The 17292-nt window shown below is 53.5% G+C and overlaps 2 long non-coding RNA genes across 3 annotated transcripts; one reads left to right on the top strand and one right to left on the bottom strand.

Moving 5' to 3' along the window:
- Window positions 1–1746: 1746 nt before the first annotated feature.
- On the bottom strand, window positions 1747–5204 carry LOC106148831. Of its 2 annotated transcripts, XR_001234542.1 has the most exons (4): window positions 4759–5204; window positions 4579–4662; window positions 3992–4165; window positions 1747–3306 (listed from the first exon to the last, which is right to left on the bottom strand). It is a non-coding gene; the product is annotated as an uncharacterized LOC106148831 (long non-coding RNA). The 2 variants fall into 2 exon arrangements; XR_001234541.1 differs by having other exon boundaries at window positions 4579–5204.
- A 5714-nt stretch (window positions 5205–10918) lies between these two features.
- LOC106148832 lies at window positions 10919–16813 on the top strand. Its single transcript, XR_001234543.1, has 3 exons — window positions 10919–12346; window positions 13195–13776; window positions 16731–16813. It is a non-coding gene; the product is annotated as an uncharacterized LOC106148832 (long non-coding RNA).
- The last annotated feature ends 479 nt before the right edge of the window (window positions 16814–17292 follow it).

The following is a 17292-nucleotide window of genomic DNA, read 5'->3' on the forward strand; positions in this document are numbered from 1 at the left end:
GAACTGCACCCAAATTCATACGTCCAAGTCCTAACTTCCAGTGCCCCAGAGCACGACCTTATTTGGAGATTGTCACTGCCGATGTAATCAGTGAAGATGAGGTCACTCAGATGGCCCCAGTCCAAGGGGCTGGCTGAGCAGGGCTGGTGTCCGCCTAAGCAAGGGAAGTTGGACGCAGAGGGGCACAGGGGAGAGTGCCGCGGGAACACGCAGCTGGGAAGGCTCACAAGCCAAGCAGCACATCAGGGAGCCACGGCACTGGGAGAGCCTCAGAAGGGCCACCGCCGTGACACCTTGTTTGGGACTTGTGGGATCCACACCTGTGAGACAGCACATTTCTGTTGCTTGAGCTTCCTGGCCTGCGGCTTCGCCTGGCTGCCCTGGCCCATGGGTGCAGGCGGGAAGCAGAACCAGAACCTAGGGGTGCTAACTCTGCCCAGCACCCAGGCACGGGAGCACCCTGCAGGTGGCTCAGAGGGCTTTCTGGGTACATGGACTTTGCACTCTGTCTGCTGGAGGTATTTGCGATTCTCAGGACCAGGACAGAACCTACTCTGCGTTCCCCCAAGGTCAACCTGGAACTTGGTTGGAACTGGAGGCAATTTGACCCCTGGATTACACGCGTGGGTAGAAATGGGTCCTAAGTCCTCTTGCCTGAGCATGAGGCCTGCAGGGTGGCAGAACCTGGGGCTACAGGCTGCAGGTTTACAGGACCCATGCTGCCTGTGAGTGTACAATTTGCTATAGCAACTGACACGGCAATTCCGTGACCAGCCCCTCGTCCCAGGCACTTGGCTTCCTTCTCACATTCCCCCTCTGGGCCCAGCTGTCTGAGGCAGGAATGCTGGGTCCTGGACTTTTAATTCCCTCCAGATGGTGTGTTGAGTCCTGTTACAGCTTAGGCAAACCAAAGAGATGTGAGGGATGGTGCAGCTTGATAAAGCGGGTGTGAGCCAAGACCAAGCCTGGGAGGACAGGCAGTGACCATCCAGCCATCCACGGGCAACTCGCCTCCTGCGAAACAGGGAGACGAGGACAAAGTCAGAAGCCAAGGCACCGGCCCCGTGCACAGAGACTGGAGGTTTCTTGCCCTGTCCATCCATCGAATCCTGCTCTGTGTCATAACCATCTTTTAAGCAACTAGCTGGGAGGTCAGAGCAGTTTATGAGGTTTGTGCCTAAAAGTTACGTTGGGATGTTAACTTTTTAGGATGAAACTAAACCAAACCACACTGCAGGGCTCATTCGTTTTCTTTTGTTGTGCTTGGCTTTGTTTTGTGTACTGGGGACGGGAACTCAGGGCCTCATGCCTGGCACACAAGTGTCCTACTATCGAGCTACAACCCCAGCCCCATTTCTTTACCTTGAAGATAGGGAGGGAGATGAAGGCTGTGTGTAGAGCTAGAACTCTCAGATTTCCAGGTTCTGGGTTGTCCCCGACATGACCCTGTCCCCACCCAGGCTGCCTCCTCTGCAGGGAGGATTCCTCCTTGGAAGGCTTTGGAACATGTAGCCCAGTCCTTAACCCAAGGCTGAGTCACTCTAAGAACCACCTCCGGGACCCAGCCAGGACTCAGATCAACTGTCTTCAGACCCAGAGGGCCTTTGAAATGCAGTGTTTCTGCAGAGCAGCTTTGAAAGCAAAATGACTCCTCTGGAAGCCGCTGCCCTCAGATGTATGAGGCAAAAAAACCAAACCAAAAAAACAACGGCTTTCAAACTCCACTGTTTTGTACATCGTTTGTGGTTTTATAGTCCTTTAATCCTTCTTCCCCCGTGCACTCCTACAACTATTCAAAGATCTGGGCATCAGCCGTGCCAGCACACAGTTGCACTTCTAAGCAGCAAACTTGTAAAACCAGGCCCTGGACCAGAGCCATGAGCTCTTTGTAACATCTCCCAGAGCAGAGGGTGACATGATAGACTGAACCAGGTCCAAGTAACCATTACTGTGTTTTGTGTCAAAGAGCTGCTTTGTTAAAGCCCTACGACTCTAAATCAGGCCAGCGGAAGGTTGTTTTCCTTGCGGTCTCCATACCCACGTCGACATAACCCAGCCCCGTGCTGCACCCCGGCTGCCCAGCATCTTGTGGGCGGTCAAGCCAGCAGCTGGGCTCTCACAGGCCGGGGGACAGCGCCACACAGGGAGGGGCTGTGACTGTACAGAGACTGAAGCGAGTGTCCTCCAGCACCCTGCAGCTTGGGCACCGAGACTGGGCCCAGGGCGTTCACTAGGTTCACCCAGCCCTCCCCCAGACCCTCAGTACCCAGCACCGCTGGCAAGAGGTTTTTGAAGTTTGGTTTTTGTTTATCAAAATCTCCATTTCAAAGGAAGATGCTGGCTTGCCGGGCTGTCTTCTGAGAGGCGGCGGCAGGAGGCCCAGCTTCTCCGCCCCTCACGCTGGTGGTGGGAACTAGGTGGAAGAGGGGACTTTGCGAAATGGTCCAGCGAACGTCCAGCCACACGGAGTCCTTGGCCCGCGCCCTTAACATCTGAATTTGTACTAGTGATAGGGACTCAGTAGCTGCTTCTTGATTATGGGATAATGTTGATGTGAAGTAACATAAGCACTCATCCTGGTCCCCGGGGTGTCTGCCAGGACGGCTACCTTCTCCTGGGAACTTCAGCCCCGGGCACATCCTACTTTGGGGAATTCCTCGGGGGCTCAGGCTGGTGAAATGAGCAGAAGCCGGGAGACGCAAATTGCTGTCATTAGGGCGCGTGTGACACACAACCAGCCCCACACTCCTCCCTCGTGAGCAGAGCCAAGTGTGGGAGATAATGATCTAATCAAAGGAAACTCGTAGACAGTAACACTGTGCAGACACAAACAGACAGAAAGGCTGTGCTGTCGTCTTCTTTCTCCGTCCCCTAAAGAAAATAAAACCCACGTGGGAAATCTAAGCTAGACTTCCAAGTAGTTTGCATTCAAATTAAGGCTGAAAATCTAATGCTTTTGGGGTCTGGTATTGAAAAATGTATAATGTTCTGAAGTCAGGATGTTTATCATTCATTTTATCCCTCATTTCCCCCAGGAGAATCGGATCATTCTCTGTTGCAAAGCGTCCTGGTGACTCCGCCAGAGAAGAAAAGTGGTTAAAACAACAGGTGGCCTGCGGGATTTGCCTGTAACTAAATACTCCGGGAGGCAGGAGCTAGCTTGCAATTTGACCAGAATGGAAGCTCCAGTTTGACTGCACCCATCTTCCACCTTTCTTCATTTCTTAGAACCTTCCTTTGGGTTCTGCTTTCTTCTCTTCTTGCTTTCCTTTTAGCCTTCACTTGAAAGCAGTTTCTTTCAGAACCCTTAAAAAAAGGAAAACATGCAAATATGTGGTTGCTTCTGGAGTATTCTCCAAGCCTGGCTCCAGGGAGTCCCAGCCAGTCCCTGGTCCCCAGGAATATAAGTACTGAGACCAGGCAGGACCAGGTCTGCCATCTTGAAGTATCAGGACCTGCCCTAGGGTACCACACAGGTCAAAGAGTCAACCTGAATGCTTCAAGTGGGTGTGGCTTACTCTGTGTTAATAATGTAAGTGTCCTTTAATGACACCAAGGAGGAGGAAGTGGGGGACAAGGAAAGAGGGTGAAGGAGCCCCTGTTCCATTACAGTTGGTTGAGCAGACTGGAGGGACATGGACAGTCTCACACTTGGCCCTCTGTCTTGGAGGAGCTGCAGCAAGCAGTCTCTTTCCCTCCCCTACACTGTATGCAAACTATTCGCCCCAGGGGCAGGTGTAGCACTCACACCCATCATCCCAGCAATGGACTATGGATCAGTCAAAAATCTAGAAGCCCGCCCCATGACTGCATGAGGATTTGGAGGGACATTCAGACACAAACCTCTGGACATCCAGACACCCCCTCAATATGACTTTCTGTTGATGCCACGCTATTAGAGGGACAAATTTCATAGCCGAGAGGAGCTGATGGGATAAAGAACATGGACTTTGTAGCCAGGCCGGATTTGATTTCCAGCTCAGTCACTTACTGGTAGACAAATTCTCTCTCTGTCTATGTCTGACTGTCTCTCTCTCTCCACTGACAAGCCATGGAGTGCAGGGGTCCAGGTGGCAGCTTGGTCCTTCTGGCTGTGCAGAAGAAAGGATGGACAGGCCTCTGGACTGGATGCCCAGGGCTCCCAGAACTCTCAGGAATCAGGGGTCTGTAAGTGCAGAGGAAGCATCAGCATTTCATGTGGATAGTTACAGAAAAACCAGCTTCATTTGGGGCTGGGACCCAGAGAGCCTCCCCCTTCCCACCCTTCTGGCCCCAGGTAATTATCACCCTCAGTTCCCAGCTGAGGCAGCGGGGGCATAGGGAGACCAGGGAATTTCACTAGGTTGAATTTCACTAGGTTGGCTGGTGAGGATGGAATTCAGACTTGCTGGTGAAAGGGGCAAAGAGGGAGTCCCAAGCACAGAAAGTGGCCCTGGCATTGCCCTGCAGATACTGCTCCAAGAATTTCGGTGTGCAAGCCCCATAGACAAGGGGGAAGCACACACTCAGGCAGCCCCACATTCAAAGGGTCCATGGTGGAACCTTATGGCTGCTCATTAACCTGCTTGCTTTCCTCACCTGTAAAGCAGGAGAACAGTTGCTGCCTTCCTTCAGGGATACTGCAAACACAGAAAGAGCTCATCACCAGCACAGTGCCTGTCTCTGAGAGATACATCAGATGAACGTCCTGGAGTCTGCTCACACAAACCTAGACGGTATGGCGTGCACAAGTGGTGTACTCGTCACGGGGACACATACCCACAACTTGAAGGAGGAGAGGTGTTTTTGCCTCGAGGTTGCAGAGGGTTCAGTCCATGGTTGGCCGGCTCCAAGGCACAGACGGCACGGTAGATGGCACAGCGGATGAAAGCTGCGCAACCCAGGCAGCCAAGAATCAAAGAAAGAGTACGAGCAAGAACAAGAGCAAGGGACACACCCCCAAAGGCACAGGGCCGGTGAGCACCCTCCAAGGCACTCTCGCCTCCTGGGCCCTGGGAGGGGACCCTCAGCTCTCAGTCCTTCCATTCCTGCCCTCCTGGCTCACCGGGCCAGAGTCTGGGATGAGAGAAACAATCTCACTGGGTGTAGAGCAAGGCTTGTATCCTTACTCCTGTCTCTAATGTCACTAACTCACTGAAATTTGTTCCACTGGCCCAGTGTGCAAATGTGTGCCCCCACCCACGAGAGGCTCACGACTGGCTACTGAAGCCCTGAAACACTCCTCCAAGCCGCCCGAGAGTGGAAGACCCACCGCTGTCCCAGTGGCCTTGTTTTCACAGGGCAAATACTCCATCCTCTGTGAACAGCCTGTTGGCCTGGAGATCAGGCGAGCAGAAGTCCAGTGCCATTTAGGGGCCGGGCGAGGGGTGACTTCCTGTTCACACACCTCACGCTTAGTGTTCTGCAGAGAACTCGGCACTAAATTGCGGAAGGGGCCGGCCTACCGCAGCTCCTACATCAGGATGAAAAACCTCGCAGATTCAAAGAGTACCAGTGGGCTCCCCATTCTCGCAAGCCTGCCCCTGTGTCCCTGCAGCGGCACAAAAGCGGACAGTAGAGCCTGCTCAACTGCTCGTCACCTTGACCTCCTTCCACCTGCCCTGCTCCACCCTGATGAGTACTTCTGCCTGCGCAGTCAAGGCCCTGCCGTGGCTAGAGGTCACTGAATTCATCGTGCTACACGAGGGCTTCGCTGATGTTTTAGAATTTCTAGGGTGACCTTACTCCCTGTATTTGTTTTTCACAACTCTTCTACTTCTCCCCCTGTTGTTTAGAGGAGCAAGAGCTAGGCTGAAATCAAGAGCTCACAGTGCCAAGACACAGAGGGGCTGCGAGGCACAGATGCACAGAGGAAAGCTTCCAGGTGCCAGCGCCTCCCGCCCAGGGGCTGGCACTGGAGCAGGTGCCTGGGATCCTGGGGTTAGCCCAGGTGGCCCTGTGCATGCACCAGGCCTGCCGGACTCATGGCTCAGGGCTGGCCTGGTGGCCTCCTCGGCTTCTGCTCTACTGGAGAGGTGGGTGCTCACTTTCACCTGGGGGAAGGAGAATAGTGGGAGTGCGGGTGACCTCACCTGGGTGCTGTGGAATAAAGGACACGTGTCCACGGTGAGGCTGGCCCAGTAAGATTCCCCAGCTGCACCGTGCCCCACAGAGCTCGTTCTGACCGTGAGCTCCGCTTCTTCCCCTCCAGCCCTGGAGGGCAGGAGGACCCCATGTGCTCTCTTCCTCCAGTTCTGCAGATGATGAGTCCAGGCCTGAAGGCCAGGGGAGGGGCTGCCTCCCTCCAGCTGCCCGTGACTCAGGTCCAGAGCGACTCCCCACATCCACCCTCACCCCACCTCGCAGGACCCCTGGGAGCTAGAGGGGCTGGTCAGGGCGAGATTACTACCCTGCCCTGCAAGGAGAAATTGAAGTAAATGTTGTGAGGATTGCCCAACATCAGAGCACTAGAAGGAGAGGCCCGAACAGAAACAGACGTTTCTGATTCTAACTCTAAAAGGTTTACATGCAAATCGGAGAGTTTAAGTTGTACCTGTTTTTTCAGTCTTGCTGTAAATGATAGGCCTATTTGGAAGATGTTCATGGTGACTCCTAAGTCCCTTCTACTCTGTCTGCTTGATAGACTTTCCTTTGTCCATCCCTGAGGGGAGAGCCTCTGGGTGGAGCTAGTGCTGCTGACTCTGGAAGGCAAGCCCTTCCCAGGACCTGGGCCGTTCTCAGGGCCTTCTGCCCATCTGTCCGTACCGCGGCACTCCTACCGCCACCGGCACCAGCATCTCCTTCCCTCTGCACACGCGTGGGACAAACAAGGCAGACTTCAATTAGCCACCAAGGTCACCCGGGGGGAGCCAGAGATGTTTCGGTCAAACCCAGGGGTTCTGCTCCACGGTCTCAGCACTGACCCCCTGGCTTGCCCGCCTGCTTCTGAGCACTGCCTGCCCCTCCTTCCGCTAAGTCTGTGAGGGGAGAGGGAAGGATCGGAGTTTGCAGACACGAAGCCCTGAGCCCGTGACACCACCATTAGATTATCCTCCTTGGAGCTGCAGCTGCTTTGGGAGGCTCAAATTTCCAGACTAATTTTCAGGAAGCTGCACCTAGATGTTTAGCGTAAGCCAAGACAGGAAGAAATATTCAGGAGTAAACCCCCTAGACCGATCTCTTAAATTTTAATGTGCACACAAATTCCCTGGAGACAGCGTAGAGATCCAGGGTGAGACTCCACAGGTCCGGGTGGGGCCTGGATTCCGCATTTCCAGCCAGCTCCAGGGTAAGGCAGACCTGTCTGGTCTGTGGCCCTACCATCAGTAGTAAAGCTCTAGGTTTCCAGCTACGCTCCTGGGGGCTCCTGAAGGTGTCCCAGGGGCAGGACTGCAGGGCCCTGGGAAGGGTTCTGAGTGAGATTACCGTTGACAAAAAGGCTTTTTCCTGCTTTGGAAAAGAAAGTTTGACAACCACAGCCCTAAATAAAATGTCCAGTACATTTGGAGATACTTACTCGTGTGTGTGGTAAGACATTTCTGTCCCCAGAGAGAAAAAACATTTTCTATATACTTTGCTGACTCAGGGGAATCAAAAGCTATATTTGGACAGCTGGCCTCACATTGACCTCCTGCTACCTAATAGAAGATGCTGGTGGTGCTCTGCTTCTCTGCTCAGAAATAATTATATTTACATTCCCTCTCTCTCTCCCTCGCGCTCCCTCTCCCTTTCTCTCTCTCCCTCGTGCTCCCTCTCTCTCTCTCTCTCTCTCTCTCTCTCCCTCTCCCTTTCTCTCTCTCTCTCCCCCTCCCCCTCTTTCCCTCTCTCCCTGTCTCTCTCTCATAGGAGAAAAGGATACCTGCTTCTGGAATTCATCAGCTCCAGCTGTTTACTTCTATTTGAGGCCAGAAATGTATTTTTCCTCCTGTGTCTAATTTTCTTACGGGAGGAAGGGGGAAAGAAGGCTTCCAAGATTGCAATCGTGAAATTGTTACCTTCACAGGAAAAATCGGTCTATTTGTCCAGAATGTTAAGTGAAAGCTCACCACCAGACCAGAGGAAACAAGATACTGGGGTACTGGACTGGAAGGAGCTGGATATAAATCCAGTGTTCTGGAAGAAAAGAGCTCTGTGATGAAATATGTTAGGGAAATGCCGTGTTAAGCAAGCCTCTCTCCTGAGGGATTTCTTAGTCTGTTAGGAGGAATTACAGCTCTGACTCCCCAAGGGCAATTACACTCAGCAGTGCTTCTCAGACTTCCCTGATAGCACACAGAGTGTCCTTCTCACGGATGTTTTGAGGGACACTTGGATTCTGTGGACCCCAGCCCCTAGGAGGAATTGATCAAGCCTCAGCTCTAGGCTGCCTCGTGCAAGCCCTAAATCTGGGAAAGCACTATCCCTTCCTGGGCTAGCTCAAACAGCAAGATCTTCCATCTCTGGAATTACAATTCCAGAACATTCCAGAAAGACGAACTCTGGACCGGCTCTGGGAGTCTGGGGCTAAGGCTGAGTGAGAGGGCGGCTCCACCCGTGCGGTGCTGAGCGACCCTCCCCACAGTCCCCTCACGCATGCTGGGACTCGGTCTCACTCTCCTTGTGACTCCAGGGAGGCTCACAAGCGCCACCCACAAATCTGTGCCCCACTGACCGTGGGAGCATTTTCGGGGAGGAGGCACCCCGTTAGAGGACGTGCAGAGCTTCCAGAGATCAGGGAGAGGTGCGGCGAGCCTCTGCTTGCGGGGAGAAAGCAAGGAAGAAGAGGGCTTGCCGGGAAGGGAAGTCTGCGGCGTCCCACTCAGACAGGCAAGGGCTTGCTGCCTCTGCTCCGCTGCAGCTCCCTTGAGCCTCAGTTCGCTCCTTTCCCAAAGGAAGTTGATGTTCTCAGGCCCCTCCGGGTCGGGCAGTCAAGGCTTCCAGCATGGTTGCCCCCAGCGTGGCGCTGGCCGCTAGCTTTTAAAACTGTGATCATTATGTGTTTGCTTGACCATTTATTAGAAAAACATGTGAACTAGCACCTGAAGGTCCCGCTTTCCCAGATGCCCTCGCTGTGACGGAGGCTCAGGCAGAAGACCCAGGCGCCCCAGCTGCAAACAGGGGAGCAGAAGTGGCAGGTGAAGGAAGCCTGAAGTGCAGGCTCTCAGGACAGTTCCAACTTCTCGGACGCAAGCCTCCCGCCGCGGGGTGGCGCTAGTACGGGCTGGAGGGTGTAGCTGGGTGTCCTGGAGTGATGGACCGAGGACAGACATGAGTCTGCAGATGAAAAGAACATGACAGGAGTGTGCAGTGCCTTGCTCTCCCAGTTTGGCTTCCGCCTCTTTGGATTTCAAGAATTGCATTTAATTTACTGGATGGGATTATCTTAATTCATACTGCTTTCAAGAACACTTCTGGAAAAAGCTGTATTTAAACTGAAATGTAGGAGAGAACACCTTCTCTTACCTCAAAATAGGTCTCCCTTTGACCCCTCGGTGCTGCAGATTAATGTGACATGAGACTCCGTGTCTCCAGCACCTACGCTTAAATAATGTAAAGCTTTCTATCTTCTGACTCTGGCTCCAGCCTGGTTTAGGCAAGAGGGCTGTGCTCATTTATCTCTCTGCTACAGGGAATAAGAATAGTTCCCAGGGTTTAGTGAGGATTCGTCACATGTCACAATTTGACATTTACTAATTCACTTAACCCTACGATCCAAGGATTGCTGTTCTGTCTATTTTGCTGATGAGGAGAACAAGGCCCAGAGAAGTTAAATTATGCTCCAGGTTGCAAAGCCATTAAATTGCAGAGCTAGGATTTCAACTCTTAACCACTACTCTGCCTCCCTAGGGGTAAGGTTCAGGGCCTTTATATAAACTTTCTGGTCATACATCCAAAAAGGAAAAGGGGAAATGCTAGACATTCAGATTTCCGCAGTCAGTAATTTGCAGTATGAACAGGGGTGACCACAAAGTTTCCTCTAAAATATCATGGGAATCTGGTGGACTTCCAGGGGCACAGGCTGGGCATGTAACTGCTGGCCCAGGAAAACGAGGCCTGGGCACCTGCAGGGAGAGGGCAAGAGAGGTGGGCAATGAGAAGCCCGCTCAAGCTTTTCCCCAGCTTAGACCCAGGAAAGAGGGAGCCAGTCGAGCCCTGAGGGGCATCCAGGGAACCCACGAGTGGGTACTGGGGGCATGGTGGGAAGCTGGTGTGACTAGCTGCTTATCTACCTCAGGGCAGACGAGCGACCCATTTTGCGCAAAATTGTAAATGCCCTGCAGGGCCCTTGGACCCCAATCCAGGCAGGTGGAAATGCTGGTGTCTGGGTGGCAGTGCATTTGGGTGGGTTGGTGTGGCCACCTGTCCCCTGGGGCCCACGTAGCACTGGGTCAGAGGGTCATGAGGGGGCTAGGGACTGTCCTCTGCGACCACGGGAGCTGTCAGGGCCAAGCAAGGAGCAGCTCACTCATGGGGCCTGGTCTCCGCCCTGCCCTCTGCCCTGGCTCTGCGAGAACTACCGGTGAGGCCCACAGCCTCTGCCTGGCAGCCCCTGCCCTCTGAATCCGGGCCCACCAGGCGGCGGCTGGCGACATCTCCAGCCTTCACCCCTAAACCTGTTGACTGCTGCCCCACTCCCGCCTCAGTGATGCCGACACCCTTCAGGTTAGCCTTGATCTCTCCCTTTCACACCCCACACCTGGTCTGTTGGCGCATTCTTGAAGTTTCCGTGGGAAACCTGCTCCTTGATCTAAGGCTCGTGTTTAGTGCAGGCCCCAGCTCGGTCTGTGGGGTGCTGGGGCCTTCTGACATCTCCCTGCACCTGAGCTTGCTGCCACCCACCATCTGGCCACCCTGCTATCTGGCAGCAGAGGGGGCCTGTGACCGTGCCCACCCTCCTCCTCCTCCGCCCAGGCTGTCTCTCCAAGGCCTGCTTACTCCGTGATGTCAGCTCTCACTGGCCTCTCGCTTCCCACCAGCCCGACCTGGCACGGTCCTGTCCGGGAGACCTTGCGCCTCCCCTAGGAGCCTGGTCCTCCTGAATGTCTGAATGGCTTCCTTCCTCTCCTCCCAGTTCCTGTTCAAACTGCCACCTTCGAGCTGAGGTCTGCTTGGCCCCACATCCTCACAGGTTCTCTTTCTCTTCGTTAATTCCCTTCCCCCCAACAATCCCTAAGCCGGAGTTCCTCCCGTGTCTGACCCCCGGGTGCATGTGCACACACACACGCACACACACACATCAGTAGTAGCAGCAGCAGCAGGCGTTCATGGCTACCCTGAGCCACAGCTTTGCAGCGCTCAGAGCAGAGGGGTGAAGAACATGAGAAACACTAGTCTCCTGTCACAGAGACCTTCAGAAACCCAGGGAAGCCAGGAGCTACCCCAGAAAGGGGCGCTGTTCTCCCAGTAGGCAGGGAAGGAGGGCAGTTGGGACTCTGCCAACCCCAGAATGGTAGGCAGTTGACAGTTGGAAAAACCAAGGCAAGAAGGGCAGAGAAGCACCTTTGCCCTTATCAGAGAAGAGCAGATAGATACCCCGGTGTCCCTGGGGCCCCACTAGACCATGAGGCCCTGGAGGGCAGGGCTGGGCCTGGCCCCCACCTTCCCCGCCAGGGCCCAGCTCAGAAGCCTGCAGGCAGATGCATTACTAGAAGCTTGTTAGGCTGCGTAGACAGCCTCAGGACACCCTTCCAGCATTTAAGCTAAACCCCGCAAGGGTGCCTGAGTGGCAGCGGTGGACCCCCTAAACCTGCTCTATCGCTGAGGTTTCTTGGGATCTGACAGTCCACCTGAGGGAAGGCAGCAGCTGCAAGGATATTTGCCTGGCTGCTCCACCCATTCTGGGTAACCTGCAGGACACACTCTGGAAATCAGAAGAACGGTGGTGCCCTCCTACCCCTGAGAGAAAGAACTAAGCTGCTGCAAGCCAAGTGGAAGGAAGGGAGCTTGGAAATTCAGAGTGAGCAGAATCATTTCCTTCCGTCCTCCTGCTCTCTCAGGGAATGGATTTGCTTCATTCTTCCACATCCCCTTTCAGGGATCCCTGAATTCTCTCCCCCACCAAAGAAACCCCCTCCCCTTCACCAGGGCTTCTCTCCTGCTGGTTTGCAGCTTTGAGGATAGGACTCATATTCTGCGCTTTGAGGTCCTTTCCACTGGGGTGCTTGGCTTGATGCCTTTGTGAGGTAACAAAACCATATCCTGCCAGGGTCTGTCAGGTGTCCTTTCCTTCTGCCCCCAGGCTTCCCCTCAGGGGAGACCAAGCTACCAAGGAAGCCTCGCCAAGCTTGGAATCCCAGAGACCTCCCCACAGGGGCGAAGGTGCCATCACGCTAGACACCTGCTCAACTTGCTGGTCCCCGGAAATCTCAGCTGCACTGCTACAAACAAGGTGGGAAAGACTGTCCATCTTCACTGCGATTTAAGATGATAGGTTTCTGGCTTTGTGCACTTGGATAAGGTTAACTTCATTCCTACAAGGAAGAAGAAATATCCCCACTCTGGGAAACAGAAGTTTGGTGGGAAAGCATGCAGCTTTGGAAGTGCTGCAAGCAGTTCGATTTGCACAGCCCCTCTCTCCCAGGCTGTGTATTTCTGTGCCTGATAATATGTTTGTTACACCTCGTCTCTGCCAGGGACACATACAGTAAATTGTCGGCTCCAACCACGTAATCTCCTAACCATAAGGTTCTAACATCTGTTGGCCAGTTGTTGCGTGGTTGGATCATTAACAAGGCTTCTAATTTTACTCTTTGAGTTTAACATAAAAAGTTTTAATGAGTATATGTAATTCATACTTTCCAACTTCAGAGAGTCCTGAAAGAGAAACCTATGTTTTTATAACCCAGGTCTCTGAAGTCAACAGTTTTATTTTTAAATCCCGTTTCCTCCCTCACGCCCCTGACACAAATGCATTATAAAGCTGACCAATGGGACATGCCTGCTGCCTCCCGTGCCGGGAAGCGCATCGCTGTGTTGGTCTCGGTTTTAGTGAGGAGTCCTCTAAGGCCTGCGCTCAGAGGATATGTCCTATGTGATCATTCTTCCCTCTGAGGTTAGGCTGATGTTGGGAACCCGTCTGCCCATTTATAAAAACAAATCGAAAACCAGCACAAGGAAGGCAAGTGCTGAGTCATGCTGGGAGAATTTGGTTTGAAAACTTGCTTCCATTCCCTTGCCTGTTTTTACTGAAATGATTTAGTAATGCTTTGCTCCTGCCAACTCCGTTCACCTTTGTAGCCTCCTTCCTTGGATGTACCCTCTACCTCTGCCTAGGAAGAGACAGCATTTGACTAAGTGCAAGTTCAGGCTGACCTCTTTCCTCAGAGACATGCCTCGAGACATATATTCTGGAGTGTTCTGTAGGAATCAATCCAACAGGCCTAGAACATTCGTGACTGAGAAAGCACCTCCTTCACAATTCTTTGCTGTAGCTGTGTTTACCATTAACCAAATCATGGAGAATTTCAAAGGGATTCCTGGTATCATCTCCACCTCCGCTTGATGATGCCTTTAAAGGACTCATGGACTCCAGCTGCAGTTCTGTCCAGGTTTTGCAGACACTCGTCCCTTCCTGCCCTTCCTGCTGAGTGCGTTCCACCTGTCTTCACCCGGAATGCTGAGCCCACAGTGCCCACAGTGAATGACCAGACTCAACCAGCCGCCCCTGTTGCCTGTGACAGGAGAATCGGGGGGACAGGCTCCTTCCAATTCTCTCAAGTTCAGAACCAAGAAGACAATGCAGTGTTTTCTGAGAAATGCCCTGTCTGCAATGTGGGGGGAAGAGATGGGGGAAGACAGGAGCAGGAGGCCAAAGTTAAGGTGAGGTGGATAAGGTTAACTTCATTCCTACAAGACAGATAAGGTTTCTTATCTTTCAGATAAGATAAGGTTCTCTGTGTGTTAGTCAGTTTTATGTTACTGTAACAAAGTATCTGAGATGAAAACCAACTTTTAAGAAGGAGAGGCTTATTCCGGTTCCCAGCTTCAGTCCATGGTCAGGCAGACCCATTGCTTTCCAGCCTGTGGCCAGGCAGCACATCACAGTGGGGAGGACATGCAGAACAAAAGCCATTTACCTCATGACCAGGAGGAAACAGAAGGAGGAAGACGCAGAGCGTCGGGTCTTTGGGGGCACAGCACCAGTGACCTAGACCGTCCACTGGGCCTCATCTCTTAAAGTTTCCACTTCCCATTGGCCTTGCGACCAAAGAAAGGAAACAGGACTGTTTTTGGTCAGAGCTGGGATGGAACCCAGGGCTTTGAGTGTGTAGCAAGAGCTGTACCACTGAGCTATCTCCCAAGAAACAAGCCTGCAGTAACCATGCAAGGCACCGTCCTGACAGAAAGAGAAGACACCGGGTCAACACTGGAGAAGGAGGAAGGGGACAGAAAGGCAAGGAAAGGGGAGGAATAGATGGGGGAGACAGGAGCAGGAGGCACGGAGAGGCCACACTGAGGGTCCTGGCCCTTCTGGACAACCGGAAAGGAAGGCGCTGCTCCTGTCTCTGCAGACGTCAGGTGATGCAGCAAACTCTAGGTGACTTGGATCATTTCAGTTCTTTCCCTTCCCAAGCGTGTCTCATGTTCCTGCCCCTGACAGGGCCATTTCCTCAGGAAGCATCCTGTCTCCACCTAAGGAAACACCTGCGACACATGGTTCCTCGGGAGGCAGCGAGGCTGGCCACGCCTACTACACAAGGGTGCAAAGCCATGTCCTTGGAACAGCTCGCTTCTGTGTTGCTACTGCTGGGGGCGGAAGCCAGGGTCTTGGGCATACGAGGCATGTGCTCTACCACCGAGCCGCACCCCAGCTCCACAGTTCACACTGCCAGCTGCGCACGTATTTGACACCAGCACGGTCCCTGCTGCAGCTCCTCTGGCACACTGCCTGCCTCCCTGGGGAGAAGTGGAGCCAAGCTGAGGCCGTATGGGTACTGTGTGTGTGCTGCACCAGGCACTCGCCCAGGCTACCTCTGGGTGGAGGCGGCTGACCCCTTCCTGCTCAGCTTGGGTAGCAGGGCTTCCCAGAGGCAGGCAGTGCCGGTCACTCAGGTTGGGCCTCCCTACCAAGCTAGAGAAGAGCACCCCTCACTCTGAATGCCCACACTGGCTTTCTGAATTCCTCCAAGGGTGGTGTGGACAGGCAAGTGATGGAATAAGAAGGAAAGACACAGCAAGGGGGAGAGTTCTCTGCAGCTAGATAAGGCGCCAGCACCTCAGCCTCTGTCAAGGTCAGCCTCAGCAAGTCAAGGTCAACCCTGCCAACTTCCCCCGGCCTCAGCCTCTAGGACTGCTTAGCTCTCATGGTATCACCAGCCACATAGCTCCCCCACAGCACGGGGAGGTTGGCCTTTTTTCCTCTCCTTCATTCCCCAGATTTGATCTGTCACTGCGCACTGCTGAATTTACCTTTAACATTTTCGTCCAGGATAGCAGCCAACAGCCATGTGTGGCCTGCACTTAGGAGATACTGAGAGACAGAGAGAGACAGAGAGACAGAGACAGACAGAGAGACAGAGACAGAGAGAGAGGTGTTGCTAATTCCCTCCCATTGCCACTCTCAGTTCACGCCACAGTTTTTCTGTTTTTCTGGCCTGCGCTGATGTAGCTGCTTCCTAAATCTTTCCCTGCCCTTGACTCTTCATCTCCAACATTGCCAGGGATCCAAAAAACAAAACCAAAAAACACCAAACAGATTCTGACACTTTAGTATTCAAGCAAAGTCCGCACGCTGGCCTTGAGTCCAGGGCTTGCCCTTCCCGTCTCCCAGGCAGAGTTAATCCCTCCTGTGCCACAACGTTCAAATGGCCCCACACCCTGTCTTACTGTCCTGAAGCTTCCAGACTCTGAGCTCCTTGCTGGGCACATGGGAAGGTTCAAGAACTGCCACTCAAGGGCTGCACACCCTGGAGGGTCAGCCTTGGAGGACAGAAAAGGAAGGCTACATCCTCTGAACTTGAGAACTCATTTCTACAGGCCAGTCAGGTCTGCCCAGGGCAGGGGCAAGCAACCCTGGCTATGTCTGAGTTGCCTAGTGGCATGGTTTGAATCAAACCTGTCCTCCAAAGGCTCATGTGTTCAGAAGTGGGGCTTTGGTGAGGTGATTAAGTGTCTGGCTGCTAACCTCACCAACGGACCATCTCCCTGAGTTCACAGCTGAACAGCCGCTGGAGGTAGGGCCTGGCTGGAGGAACTAGGTTAGTGGGAGAGAACCTCTAAGGGTGCATCCTGTCCCCAGCCCCTCCCCGTCCTCTGGCGCCTCCTTACCCGCTCTTGCTTAGTTGGCTACCATGAGGTCAGCGGCTGTCTTCCATCACGCTCTGCCACCTCCGTGCTTCTGCCTTGAAACATAGGCCATGGACTGAACCTTCGGGAACTGTGCGCCAAAACAAACTTTTTTCTTTAAATTACGTATTTTGGCTCAGCAACAAAAGTGACTAATACTGCAGCCTACAGGCCAATTAAGTCTGAGTCTCTGGGGTGTGGGACTGAGTGCTGGGAGAAGCCATGAACAGCCGGGTGGGGCTTCCAGCCTGGGGCAGTGTGCAGAGCCTGCTTGCTTGCCAAAGCCTCACATCTTACGCATTTGGGGGCTGCCATAGATCTCCGACGACTGTGCACGGTATGTCTGTGTAAAATTAATGTCCTGCTGGATCAAAGGTGGCAGGGACAGAGAGACCAGTTGTGCAGGCGGCAGCTAGGAAACCCGGACTCCAAACCTGTCTGTATGAACAAGGTTGGGAAACACCTAATCCTCCTTTACATTTTTTCAGCAGCCTGAGCAGCAAGGGAAAGCCCAGGGCCAGGCTGTGGGAACGGACCCGACTGTGTCGTCTGGCAGCATATTTTCACGGAGGGCGCCACATCAGGTCTCAGTGTCCCGGCTGGATCGGGTGGGGCGCTCTTTCTTCACCTCACCCCAGCCCAGACCCAGGATGTGCACATAACCTGGACTTGGGCCACGACACACACCCATGACCAGCATCCCCAGGTCTTCCCAGGACTTTCTGGGTAACTGGAGAAGCCCTCTCCCCTCTGCGAAGTGGTGTGATGGAAGGCTAGGCTGGCTTTGGGCAGTCAGCGTCGACCTCATCTCCACATGCGGAGTTTGCTGGATGAATAACTGAGCAAAGTCCTCATGCTTGGCATGGGGTAGGTGCTGTCACTGGAAATCTATGCTGAGCAGTATACTGTCCTTCTTAGGAAGTGTGCAGCAAAGAGATACCTCTACATCTGGCCATAGAAAAGTGACGCCACTGCCTTAAAAGATGCCCAAACCTGCAACTAGGAAGAGTCCAGATAAACAAGTGTAACGGCATTGGCCGGGGCAGGAGG

The sequence above is a fragment of the Chinchilla lanigera genome, unplaced genomic scaffold (assembly GCF_000276665.1).
Source record: "Chinchilla lanigera isolate Chin_1 unplaced genomic scaffold, ChiLan1.0 scaffold00028, whole genome shotgun sequence".
Lineage (NCBI taxonomy): Eukaryota > Metazoa > Chordata > Mammalia > Rodentia > Chinchillidae > Chinchilla > Chinchilla lanigera.